General features: G+C 43.6%; 1 protein-coding gene across 1 annotated transcript in view; it reads left to right on the top strand.

Moving 5' to 3' along the window:
* Nucleotides 1–9,728, top strand: part of NECTIN1 (nectin cell adhesion molecule 1) — a 179,098-nt gene extending 169,370 nt beyond the window's left edge. The window contains exon 10 of the mRNA XM_087970162.1: nt 8,354–9,728. The gene's annotated coding sequence lies outside the window, so the exon portion shown is untranslated. The remainder of the gene's footprint in view (nt 1–8,353) is intronic.
* The last annotated feature ends 2,671 nt before the right edge of the window (nt 9,729–12,399 follow it).

The raw sequence follows: 12,399 nt of genomic DNA on the forward strand, positions 1-12,399 counted from the left end.
CAGCCTGTCAGATGACACTTTGAAAATGTAATCTAGTTGCAGCAAGATTTCCGAACGGAGGCACGATTTTGCAGAAACTTGATTTTACTTCTTCTTTTTATTTATTCCTGCCTGCCTGCCTTTCCCTGGAGGGTTTTTCAGCCTTGTGAATTGTAGAGATTTTAGACACCCGAAGGAGTGGCGGAGAGCATGATAGATGTTCGGAGAAGATGAGAATGGCTGGAGAAGGCATATAGGAGGCCCCCGACTTACAACCCAATCGAGCCCCAAAATTCTGTGGTTCAGGGAGACATTTGTTAAGTTTTACAACTTTTCTTGCCTCGGCTGTGAAGTGAACCACCACAGTGGATCAATTAATAACCCGGTCATTAAATGAATCTGGATTCTCCTCTAACTTCACATTGTGACCTCGGTGTCAGTGTTCCAACTAACAAACTCCAACCCAATAAAACTCCGAGACAAGCATTTTCTCAATGTTCCATTTTATTAGAGCTGTCATATTGGCACATTTGGAAAAACCCGAATCTGAGAGTTCTGGATTTTCTCTTCCTAATAAAAATTCAAAGATCGCTCCCCTGCACCCACCAGTCCATCACATGGTCCAATCAAAATTCATCCCAACTGGAGACATTCCTCTACACCAGGAGTCAGCAACCCATGGCTCTGGAGCCACATGTGTCTCTTTCATCCCTCTGCTGTGGCTGCCTGTCTCTCAAAATATGCATCACAACTGCCAATGTGTGACACCTGCCAGCATGCGATTTATTGAGCTTTTTGACCCCCGGTAGGCTAACCATGGATAAATCCAAGAAAAGAAAAGTTTCAGAAGAAAACAGAATCTTTAATTCAGCTACACATGCTAGTTTTGTGACCACTTAAGAAATAGTCAGGCACGGGAAGGGTTTTTGTGGCTCCTAGTGTTTTCTTTTCTGTGGGAAACAGGTCCAAATGGCTCTTTGAGTGTTTAAGGTTGCTGACCCCTGCTCTAGACACTTCTCTCCAGGTGCAGGGCAACATGTCCTTGACTTCTAAGAAAGAATGTTGTTGAGTCTAAACTTCTACCTCTATGTGGTCCCAAACTCCCAGGCAGCCTCGAAGCTTCTAAGTAAAATATGGCTTCCAAAGCTGACACTTGGGACACAGCAATAGTCATAAATATGAACCAGTGGCCCAGTGTCTGAACTTTGGATCATGTGATCATGAGGACTCTGCAAAGGTTGTAACTGTGAAAAACGCCCATAAGACACATTTCTCGGTGCCATTGTCAATTTGAATGGCCGCTAAATGAACTGCTGTAAGTTGAGGATTACCTGTACTTTGCTTATCACTTCCTTAGTGTGACTTTAGTTAAAATAAGCTTTTGTTAAGGAATTATGGAAGGGTAGGATCCAATGCTAGCCTGCTCTTCAGCTATGGACGACGATGAATAAATCGATCCAGAAAGAAAACTCCACAACCCAAAATTCTCTTGGGCTAGAAATCAGGTGACCTGCTCTGGTAACCAATCACATACTGCTCCTCGCTACACAGGTAATCCTTGACTTACAATCACAATTCAGACGTTGGTAAGCAAACCGGCTGTTCAGGGAGCTGAGCTCAATTCTATGAGGTTGTGGGTTTTTTTGGCCATGTTTGTTAAGTGAATCATTGGAATTGCTACATGAATCCTGTGGTTGTTAGGTGAATCTGGCTTCCCCCATTGATTGTGTTTGTTGGATGTTGGCTGGGAAGGTTCCAAAATGACGATCACAAGATGCCGGGATGCTGCAACCACCATAAGTGTTTGCCAGTTGCCTGTTGTGGTTTGCCATCAGCTTTACTAGTTTCTTGTCCCGTTTCCCTAAAAATATGACCTACCCTGAAAGCAAGTCCTAGCTTGATTTTTACACATGCTCCCAATATAAGCTCTACCCTCAGTATAAGCCCCAATTAAGACCCCACTTACTCCAGAGTGCATGGGTAAAAATTAAGCTACAGTGGGGATGGGGGAGGGGTGGAGCTGCCCTACTTCTTACCTTTGGACAGTTGTAGCCAGGCCTCACACACCCCGACACCTGCCTTGCCAGCCCATTTCTTCTGCAGCTGGCAAGGCTTTCCTGAAGGCCTCTGTAGCTGGTAACAAAGCTCCGGATTGATCCAGAGTTATCAGCTGTTGCTGGCAATGAAAAGGAGAGACTAGTTTCACAGTGCTAATAGTATTAAGTATTAATAAGCCTTAATTAGCTTTAATGCTTGGCGTTTTTTGTTGATGTTGAAATTTCTTAGTCAAATAAATTTGACAAATGTTCTTTCTCTTTCTTGCTGCTTTAGCGGGGCTCCTGTGTCTTTACTGAGTGAATAAAGAGGGGGGGGGGGTTTCTATCCCAAAGGTGCTTTCTTTCAAAAGGCAACTGGACTTTCTTGTCTTGCTAGAAGATCTTTTGCTTCTCGTCCAAGAAGCTTCTTCTGTTCTGGCTGAATGGTGGAGAATGGAAGGATTTGCAATCCTCTGGTTGTTAACTCTCTTTCGGAGAGTTTTTATTTTGCTTCTAAGTTAAGGAGGGGCAACTGCGGCCCCTTGACAACTGTGGACTTCAACTCCCAAAATTCCTCAGCCAGCATGGTTAGCTCAGGAATTCTGGGAGTTGAAGTCCACAGGTCATAAAGCGGCCATAATTGCCCACCCCTGTCCTAATTCTATCCTTGAAAGGGGGAAGAGAATTCTGCAAAGAATTCTGGGGTTCTCTTGTACTTATTTGGGAGCAAAGGGTATGTATCAAACTCAATTTCATTGACACAGGGGTGTCAAACTCGATTTCATTGAGGGCCACATCAGGATTGTGTTTGATCTTGGGGGGGCTGGGTGGGAATGGCCAGCTCAGCGTCACTTGTGTTGGGGGTGCCTATGGTGGCCCGAGCTCCATCCTTCGCTGTTACCAGGGCGGCCACACAGACCAGATCTCAGCACCCCATGGGCTGGATACGGCCTGCAGGCTTTGAGTTTGACACCCCTGACCTAACATAAGGAGGTCTTTTTAAATGAAAGCCACCAATCCACTAAGAACACACCTACAACTTTTGACATCCCATTTGAAACACTAATAGAAGAGATAATTGGGCCTTTATATGAAATAAAGATCATAAGGGAAGAAAATGAGGGGGAAAAGAGACATTGGTGCCCATTAAATTTAATTATCCCATTACCTGTAAGTTAAGTTCAAATTTTGTTGGCTGGTGAATGAGACTACTGGAACTTCAGTTGGCAGTTATTATTAATAAATGTAGAATCGTCTCTTTTTTTCTTTCTTGTCTCTACTTCTTGGACATGAACTGGCGTCCCCTTCAGCAAGCAGGCTGGATTGGGAAAATGGAAAAAAAAAAAAAACAGATGGCAAGAGACTGAGACTAATTCTAAGCACTCCCAGTCCAGTGGTTACAGCTTGGAGCAGAGATCTTCAATGATCAGAGACACTCGTTTTTGCACTTGTCTTTGATGGCCAATTAGTTATGGTCAACACAGTTAAAGAGAAGGTCAGGTCTCTTGCACTTCCAAAGAAATATCTCCCCCCCCCCCTTCTTCCTCTGTTTTACCTCCTTGGTGCTTATTTCCTCAACTTGAGACTCTGTAAGGTAAAGGTAAAGGTTCTGCTAGCACATCTGTGCTAGTCATTTCTGGCTTTAGGGGGCGGTGCTTATCTCTGTTACAAAGCCAAAGAGCCAGCGCTGTCCGAAGCCGTTTCCGTGGTCACGTGGCCGGCATGACTAAACGCCGAAGGCGCACAGAATGTTGTTCCCTTCCCACCAAAGTGGTCCCTATTTTTCTACTTACATTTTTACATGCTTTCGAACTGCTAGGTTGGCAGAAGCTGGGACAAGGAATGGGAGCTCACTCCATTAAGCGGCGCTAGGGATTCGAACCACCAAACTGCCAACCTTTCTGATCGACAAGCTCAGTATCTTAGCCACTGAGCCACCACGTCCCTTGAGACTCTGCAGGAGTGCAGTATTTGATTTCAACTCCTGTATTTCAACTCCAGCCAGTGTAGATTATCAGTTGAAGCTACATCATGCACAAGCAACCAGCACCACTTGGGAATAAGCCCAAGTAGATACAGTGGTGCCTCCGTACTCATTGTTAATTGGTTCTGGGAGGCATGATGAGTACCAAACAAACCATATGACCTGTAACATGACCCAGCTGGAAAGGGTAGCCAGTCACGGGGTAGCCAACACTGACAGATTCTAGCTTATGTGTTGAGCATCAAACAAATGATGAGTACCAGGACAAAATGTTTGCATCAGATTGGGTCAAGAACCAAATTCCATGAGTTTTAAAGCAGTCGAGTAGTGAGGTATGATTGTATTTTATTGTCAATCACCTGTATTACAAGAATCTTCCCAGACTGTCTTCCCTTAGCAAATGGCAGATATAGACTTAAGGGTTTGGCCTCAGGTTCATACTCTCCAGAAAGGATTCTAAGTTGGAATGTCTCTTGAATTCCTCTAGAGGAGGTGTTTTTTTTCCACTTCAATTGGTGGGTCCACAAAATAATAAGTTGGTTGATACTCAGCTCTTCTGAATATCACCTGCTTGGGGGAATCTTTGAAATAGTGACCTGAAAGCCAACATAGTTTCTGTTGGAGGAGATATTTATGAGCATGTGATGGGTTTGGACTTGTTTGGACTTTGGACAGTCAAGATAACTCTCCCCCTCTGTTCTTTCTGTAGACTTCTTTCAGAAGCTCCCAAAATCTGATTTAAAGTTTTTAAAACATGAGTGCTGAATAGAAACGGCTTTGCACACCCCATTAGATGCACTCCTGTCTTATTTCAGCATAAATAACCAATGCAGCAGATTGTAGAAGAGATAAAACAGTGTCAGGTTATTTGTAGCCATGATTACCTTTTGGGATGAAATCAATACAAAACACGGCATAATGTTGGGCATTCTGCTACCCAGACAGTTCTTGCTAGGTTATTTTTCTTTCTTTCTTTCTTTCTAAAATAACATTTCTTGGTTAATGTTAGGAGGTGTTCAAACCCAATTAATTTGCCCCCTTGCAAATGTAAGACATACAGCTAAGACTCTTAAGTGCTATTTTGCTACCTAGGAGAAGGTGGCTTCACAGCATTCATAGGTTGAATTTTCAGCCTCCAAGCTTGCAAGTTTTAAATGCAAGTTTTAAGAGCATGTTGAAGGAGAGAATCATCCTGATTTCTAATCACCTGGAACCTCCATGATTGATGTACAACATGCTCTATCGGCTTCATTCTTCTAAGGACATTGAATAGCAAATCCTGTCCGTATGTATGACAGCAGTTGGGTTCTCAAATGCACCAAAACCCGGTGGAAGACATCTGCAGATAGCAAACTCAGCATGAAAAATTAATCCTCTGTGTGACAAAACAACTTACCAACCAATATTTCGCATGACTGCGACCGGTGATGGGGTTTGCCACTTTCTGTCATTTAATTGCTGGTTTCTGGCCAAAACAACAACAACCATGCTCACTGGGAAAAATGGATTAACTTAACGACTGCCATATTCACTTAACAACCATGTTAGAGCCGTGGCAGCACCGTGGTTAGAATGCCAGTGTTGCAGGCTAATTCTTCCCACAGTCTGGAATTTGATCTTGATGGGGCTTGAGGCTGACTCAGCCTTCCCTCCTTCCGAGGTCGGTAAAATGGTTGGGGGCAATAGGCTGACTCTAGAAACTGCTTAGAGAGTGCTGTAAAGCAGTGGCCCCAAACATTTTGGGGGCCAGGGACTGATTCCATGGAGAGAGGCCTTTCTGTGGACCAATAGGAGAGTGGTTTCACACGCCACCTGCATCCCGCATGTACACGGATGGGGCTTCGCTTCCTTGCACAGGCTGGTTTTTGGCATGATGTGGACTGGTGCTGATCCATGGAGCGAGAAGACAGTGGACTAGTGTACAGCATATAAGTGGTATATAAGTCTATGTGCTATTTGCAATGGCTATGTTAAAAAAAAAAGGACACGGTGGCTCAGCAGCTAAGATGCTGAGCTTGTCGATCAGAAAGGTCGGCAGTTCAGCAGTTCAAATCGCTAGCGTCGCATAACGGAGTGAGCTCCTGTTACTTGTCCCAGCTTCTGCCAACCTAGCAGTTCGAAAACATGTAAACATGCAAGTAGGAAAATAGGGACCATTTTGGTAGGAAGGTAACAGCGTTCCGTGCGATTTCGGCATTTAGTCATGCCGGCCACGTGACCACAGAAACATCTTTGGACAGCGCTAGCTCTTCAGCTTTGTAACAGAGATGAGCACTGCCCCATAGAGCCAGAAATGACTAGGATGTATGTGTGAGGGGAACCTTTATCTTGGTGGTGCCTCGACTTATAACTGCAATGACTTACGGCTGTAATTCTGGGTTGAATTACAGTTGCTAATTGAGGATTATCTGTAATCTGTAATGCATACAAATTTATTTAATTTTTCCTGTATCTACTGCCGGTGCAGGGAAAGGAATATCAATTCATACTCATTATACAGAGCAACCTCCCCACTTTTGATTTCTGCCAAAATTGATCTCCTGATAAGCTATTTAAGGATCCAACTTGCACCCCTCCCCCAACTTGACCCCCCACAACCTGTATTATTTTTACTATATTTTATCCCAAAATAGGCATCTCTCTCTCTCTTTCTCTCCTTCCTTCCCTCTCTCTCTCCTCCTCCCTCCCTCTCTCTCTTGCTTTCCTTCTTCCTTCCTCTCTCACCCTTCCTTCCTTCCTCCCTCCTTCCCTCCCTCCCTCTCCCACTCCCTCTCCCCCTCCCCCCTCTCTCACACTCTCTCAAAAGCCCCAACGAGTTCCTGCATTCGCTTGACTTAGCATGACCATCAATAAATCAAGAATGACATTTTGTTTCTCAGAGGGTGGATTTTGTGTTGCTTTTATTTTTTTAATCGCCCTCCTCAAAGAAAATCATCATAGAACATTTAGTTTGGAACTGGGCTATACATGTAGGCAGTTCTCCAAGGATTTTCCATTCTTTTCGCTGCTCCTCTGGGTTTTCCCCACAAAAGAAAAGGGAATTGAAGATTTTAATGGCAGGCAAAGCCTTTGGGAGAAACTTCTAAAGTGTTCAGAATACAGCGATAGGTGTAATATTCAGTCAACAAGGTTAACCAGTTTGGGTTAAGCAGCCAATATGCTAAAATTGTTGAATGTTATCATTTGATTGGGTTTCTTTGTTGTTTAGTGTGGTGTGTGAATCCAGTCCTCTTTGTTGAATTACAATTCAGTATACTGCAGTATTCTCACAACCTGTTTAACTCACCCCAAAGACATTAACCCTGATATGGTTCCAACATCAATCAGTCCCATAAACTAGGTCAAAAAATCCCCATTTTGGAACACCAAGTCCCCCTCTGTTTTTCCAGGAACTTTCTAGTACCATTCCTCTATGAATGGTGCCACTTTTTAATCTCAACAAATTTTCCTGTTGCACAATTGAACAATGGATAGGCTCGGTTCCCCACACTATGACTGATGGAACATAGCTGGTTTAATATCTGTTCTTGGCTAAAAGCTACTCCCCCCCCCCCCCGGGGGGGAAATTAGCAGAATAGCTCTATAACCCCTGTTTGTATTTCCATAACAGCCTAATTGAGGGTTTATGTCAATGAGCATATTGTGTGAACAGGATAAACATCATTCTGCTAGCTAGACACTAATGGGAATCAATGTTAGAGATTGTAGCATTTGTTGAATGGATTATATTCAACAAACTCCAAGTAAATTTTAGAAGGAGGCTAGAAACCTGAAAATGTAAGGCTTGATAGACATATTTTGACTTCTTCAGGGATAAAGAGAATCCTTCGACTTCCACTTGATTTGCAACAAAGCATTTGTAGAAAATATTTTTCTCTTCCTTTCACTGTGCTTCTTGTTCTCCAGTGCTAATTTGTTCTCCTTTCATTTGGCAGAATTGTGGAAGGTCTTGCTTAAACTGGAGTTTCCCAACCGTGGCAAATTGAAGATGAGTGGACTTCAACTCCCAGAATTCCCCAGCGAAGCATGGACATTCGTGTTGTTCTCCCCTGGTCTACTTAGTCTGTTTAAATCAGTATTTCTCAACCTTAATAATTTTAAGATGAGTAGACTTCGGCTTCAAGCATACCAGCTTGGGAATTCTGGGAGTCAAAGTCCACACGTCTTCAAGTTTCCAAGGTTGGATACTCCTGCTGTACTGTTTTTGGAGAAGGGACTTCTGTCACATAGATTTCACATAATAGTAAGTCTACTCTCGTACGGTGGCCTCGTCCATTGTCTGAAGCAAGCTTGCAGCGATCCTGTTAAATCTTTAAACCCAATTAAATCCTCTGCTTCTTCTTCTTCCCTGCAGAACTTCAACAAGTGTCACTTAGAGATACCAGATGCAGGTGGTGATCTAGCCCCTCATTCTTCCCACCACAACCAGCGCCTGCCAAAAAGTATCTTCCGTCTTTAGTCCCTTGTCTTACTTCCCAGAAGATGTCTACTTGTCCCACGTCCTTCTGCCATCCAATGCCAGGTTCCGGGTGCCCCCAAGAACCCTACGTGTGAACAGACGCAACCAAGCAGAAGAGAAGAAGGGGAGGGAAACCTTGACGTGTCTTCAACATTCATGCGTCCATCAAAACCTGGGTCCCTTCCCTAACCCTCCACAGCCAGTAGGGACTTGATCCGGGTGTGTATGTGTGTCCGTTGAGTATGAGTGAACATCGTGACTGCCAACTTCCTTTCTGTCTCTTTTTTTTTCCCCTTCCCCACTTTTGTTGTTGTTGAAAAGTATTGGTGCGTCAGTATTTCTCATCGTTAGATTAAGGCTGCGATCCTGAACCTATATCTGCTAGGCCATGCATCCCCGTGGAACCCAATGGGAATATTTGCAAGCAAAGGATTTGGGGCCACTCAGCATGTCACTACCTTGTTTCCCTTTTTTGTAATCTTTTTTTTTTTTTTAAACAAAGCCGTCCTTAATTTTCATCCCCTTTTTAATTCCTGTCCTTTCTAATAATTGACCCCACCCCACACAGTAAGTCGTTGCTTCCCAACTGATGTTGTGCATCTTGGTATCTGTGCCACCACACTTCCCTAGTGGAAAATGCCAGATTTCTCCCCCCCACGTGTTCATGTTCTGCTTACGCGATTTGCACTATGGTGAAATTTCAAGTTTAGCACAGCAATTGCTCCCACCCCACATGAGACTCTGAATCTTGTCATTCCTTCCAAATGCAACCTTGACCGATCTGTGAAGATGGTTTTGTTTTTATTTTTATTTTTATTTATTTATTTTTTGAGCACAGGGGCCTGGACTGGAGGTTTCAACCATCTCATTCATCATCTCTGGAAATCAGATCCTTGTTCCATTTTCCTTGTTGCTTGTTCCATTTGGTAGAACAAGGCACTTTCTCTGGGATGGGGCTGGAGACAAAGATGTTTTCAAAGAAAACTCCGGTGAATACCCATACTCAAAAACGTGCTCCGTTTCCCTTGTCTATATCCCCCGGTGTCCATGATTATTGCTCTTTCTGCTTACAAGTCATTCAAGCCAGAGATTGTGCAATGGGAACATGGAATAGGAGTGTGGGTGCATTCAGACAACCAGGAAGGAAGGAAGGAAGGAAGGAAGGAAGGAAGGAGGAAGGAAGGAAGGAAGGAAGGAAGGAAGGAAGAAAGAAAGAAAGAAAGAAAGAAAGAAAGAAAGAAAGAAAGAAAGAAAGAAAAAGAAAGAAAGAAAGAAAGAAAGAAAGAAAGAAAAAGAAAGAAAGAAAGAAAGAAAGAAAGAAAGAAAGAAAGAAAGAAAGAAAAGAAGAAGAAAAAGAAGAAAAAGAGGAGGAGGAGGAGGGAGGTTGGAAGAAGACAAGAAGAAAAAGAGGAGGAGGCAGGAAGGAAGGAAGGAAGGAAGGAAGGAAGGAAGGAAGGAAGGAAGGAAGGAAGGAAGGAACAAAGGAACGAAGGAAAGAAAGAAAGAAAAGAAGAAGAAAAAGAAGAAAAAGAGGAGGAGGAGGGAGGGAGGATAGAAGAAGACAAGAAGAAAAAGAGGAGGAGGCAGGAAGGAAGGAAGGAAGGAAGGAAGGAAGGAAGGAAGGAAGGAAGGAAGGAAGGAAGGAAGGAAGGAAGGAAGGAAGGAAAGAAAAAGAAAAAAGGGGGATTTTGTTGTTCAGGCTAAAAAAAAAGTTGATCAACTAAATTTTGCTATGCATGTCCTGCATTGAAGAGTACTTTCAGATGCCCCTTGCTCTTAACAAAGGATGAAAGCCAACCTAGATCAGGCCTTTGAAAACAATTGTTTTGATTGCTTCTTTAAAGAATGTCCATAGTGTTTTGCACATTTAAGAGAGTTGCCATGTGAATGGATTATGATCATGTATAACCTCAAAAAGTTGTAGTTATGGGAGTTTCTATCTTCCCTCCCTGTTTTACCTATGTATTACAGCATCCATTTGGTATAGTGGTGAAGGCACCAGACTAGAAACTGGGAGACCATGAATTCTAGTCATGAAGCCCTTGAGCCAGTCCCTTTCTCTCAGCCCTAGGAAAGGGACAATGGCGAACCATTCCTGAAAAATCTTGTCTAGGAAACATCAGGGATTTTTTCCAGATAGTCTCTGAGAATCAGACATGATTGAAAGGAAGGGGAAAAACTGGATTGTAGATAAAATGGGAGAGGCGATAGAATTCCTGAAAAACACAAAGTATGATTAATCTGAGGCAATACAGAAGGAGCAAGGAATTGGTGGGGCTATGTAAGCAGATGTTATATGCTAAAGATAAAGCAATCCTTGCTGTTGATAAGGGGAGCTGTCTATTGATCAGTGTTTCCCAACCTTGGCAACTAGAAGAAGTGTGGGCTTCTTAGTTGGTTGGGGGAATTCTGGTTGAAAGTTGAAGTCCACACCTCTTCAAGTTGTCAAGGTTGAGAAACACTAGTCTACAGCCTTCTGCCAATGACCCACAGAGACCCTGGGAGAAAACACAGTCCTTTAACCTGCCATTATGAGCCATGATTCAGGAATCTAGTGATTGAGTTACTAACAATAAGGAGAAGATCCACTGGAGGAACCCTACGGTGGAAACTAAGTTAATATTTATTTTTGTATCTTGTGTTGGAGAAGGCTAAATATTGTTTGATGCACTCTGGATCCCAGTGGATTTCCATGCACTTTGGATGTCAACTCAACATGGGTTTCCCCTCTCCCAACCCCTCCCCCCATGCCCTCTTAAAGCTTAACGTTACCATTTCAGCATTTGCTCACAAATACTAAGCTGTCTTCACACTACCTCAAGCCATTTCCTAGAAGCTGAACAAAACAACCGTCTGCAGAGCCCTGATGACAAAGTACCCCCGAAAGCAAGATGGCAGCCCTCCCTCACAACCCATAGCTACTACCACTCTTGCCAACGTCAAATTTAGAACATGGTTGCCTCAAACATGATGTCACCTCTTGCCTGAAAGAGCTGCCAGAAGAAAATGCTGATATCCCAATAAATGGTGCTGTTGGTTTCTCCGTTCCCACCTCAACAGGTCCAGCTGTTTTCTCCAAAGCAAAGGGAACAATGTCTAAGCCTGGTTAACACACTTGTTATTGATACTGAGATCTATGTTGGCCAGGGCATGGAATGTTATATGGGGAGAGGGAAGAGGGTTATGATAACATGTTAGCACTTTAAATATATGGTCCAAAATTAAACCCAGTTGAAGTAAGTCATTCCAGATGTGTTGTTTGGTCTCTGTTTGCCTTGGTCTCTCTCTCTCTTTTTTGTCCTCTGAGAGAAAATCTAGGGGGAGACAGTGGTGGGGTTTAAAAAAATTTATGACCAATTCTGTGGGAGTGGCTTGGTGGGAGTGGCAGGAGAAGGATGCTGTAAAATCTCTATTCCCTCCCCACCCCACTAACCTGCTTTCCAGCTCCATTCTCCTGTGCAGGGCAACCAAAGAAGACCCAGCCGATCAGCTGGGACTCGATGGGAGGCAGAGAAGAGATGGGGGTGGGGCCAGTCAGCGGTGGCATTTGCTGGTCCTCCCAATTACTCAAAATTTCCTCTACCAGTTCTCCAGAACTGGTCAGAACCTGCTGAATACCACCTTTGGGATGGGGACATGATAACATCTTCTAAACTTGAAGGTCTATCATGGGGAAGAGGGGTTGATTGACTCTCCAAAGCACACAAGAGTAGGACAGCAAGCGATGAGTGAAAACTCATCAAAAGGTGAGCCAACCTGAAATAAGGAGGAATTTCCTGACAGTGAGAACAATTAATCAATGGAACACTTTCCTCCTAGATTTGAGAGTACTCCATCGCTGGAGGTTTTTCAAGAAAAGATTGGACAACCATTTGTCTAGGATGGTATAAGACTCCTGCCTGGACTGAGGGTCAGACTAAAACATCTCCAAGATCCTTTCC

The sequence above is a fragment of the Notechis scutatus genome, chromosome 7 (assembly GCF_049901735.1).
Source record: "Notechis scutatus isolate UNSWTSFEM ecotype Mainland chromosome 7, rNotScu1.2, whole genome shotgun sequence".
Classification (NCBI taxonomy): domain Eukaryota; kingdom Metazoa; phylum Chordata; class Lepidosauria; order Squamata; family Elapidae; genus Notechis; species Notechis scutatus.